Source organism: Protobothrops mucrosquamatus, unplaced genomic scaffold, assembly GCF_001527695.2.
Source record: "Protobothrops mucrosquamatus isolate PMUCROS unplaced genomic scaffold, P.Mucros_1.0 scaffold_116, whole genome shotgun sequence".
Lineage (NCBI taxonomy): Eukaryota > Metazoa > Chordata > Lepidosauria > Squamata > Viperidae > Protobothrops > Protobothrops mucrosquamatus.
Window position 1 is genome coordinate 124,696 of NW_015386192.1, and position 1,229 is coordinate 125,924.

General features: G+C 55.3%; 1 protein-coding gene across 1 annotated transcript in view; it reads right to left on the minus strand.

Annotated features, from left to right (window-relative positions):
- Positions 1-573, minus strand: part of LOC107288052 (translocon-associated protein subunit beta) — a 10,459-nt gene extending 9,886 nt beyond the window's left edge. The window contains exon 1 of the mRNA XM_015816631.2: positions 516-573. The gene's annotated coding sequence lies outside the window, so the exon portion shown is untranslated. The remainder of the gene's footprint in view (positions 1-515) is intronic.
- Between the last annotated feature and the right edge of the window lie 656 nt (positions 574-1,229).

A 1,229-nucleotide genomic window follows, 5' to 3' on the forward strand; every position in this document is an offset into this window, starting at 1 on the left:
CTTGGGATAGCTTCTGGTTGGAGGTGATGGGAACTGTAGTCCTACCCAACCAGAGGGTGCCTGGTGTGCAAGGCGGGGGGGGGGGAGAAGGAGGGTAGCTCTTGGGGTAGCTTCTGGTTGGAGATGATGGGAACTGTAGTCCTACCCAACCAGAGGGTGCCTGGTGTGCAAGGCGGCGGCGGGCGGCGGCAAAGAAGGATGGTAGCGTCTGGCTGGGGGTGATGGGAACTGTAGTCCTAGCCAACCTGTGCTGAGGCTGGGAACCAAGGAGAAAAGGTGGAACCGCGGGAAGGGCAATTTATGCAGCGCCCCCCCCACACACGATTTGACCCCCTTCCAATTTTCAAGGCTCTTTCTTTGGGGTGGGGTGTCTTCTTTAGCAGAGACCCCCAGAAAGTTGCCCCTCTCCCCAAACAGGACCTGATTAGAATCTCTCCCCTCCCCATAACGCCCCCTCCCCTCCCAACAGCCCCCTCCCCATTAATAAACCCCTGGACCGCGCAGCCCCCTCCCACCTTCGCTCCTGCGGCTGCCAGCAGAACGGAAGAGGACGTCAGCGCTAGCCTGCCTCGGACGCGCGGCCGAGGCCCCGCCCCCGGAGCGTCACGTGCTTCCTGCCTTCGCCGCTGGGCTCCCTGGGAGTTGCAGTCTTCGGGCCCAGCACCTTTCCCTCGCTTGCAAGCGAGGTCAGGACGGCGCCTCTCCGCCCCCCCCCCACCCCAATAAAGTCAAGGGCATCTCCCATTTGAAGATGCGTCTGGTTTTTAAAAGAAAGGTTACTTTCTCGAAATCTAAAGCCAAATCTGAAAGAAACCCCTCCCCAAACTGCAAAGAAAAAAAAGTGAAAATCAAGAGGTAGCCCTCAAGTTATGACCCCCAAATTTCTGTTCCTAAGTGAAACATTTGTGAAGAGAATTTGCCCCATTATACGGCCTCTCTTGCCAGAGTTGCTAAGTGCATCACTGCAATTGCGAAGTTTAGTCACACGGTTGCTAAGTGAATCCCGCTTCCCCATTGACTTTGCTTGTCGGAAGGTCACCAAAGGGGATCACATGATCAATTGGCTTTCATGCCTAAGGTGGGACTAGAACTCACCGTCTCCTGGTGATTGGCCCAAAAGTCACCCAATTGGCTTTCATGCCTAAGGCAGAACTAGAACTCACTGTCTCCTGATGATTGGCCCAAAGTCACCCAATTCGCTTTCATGCCTAAAGTAGGACTAGAACTCA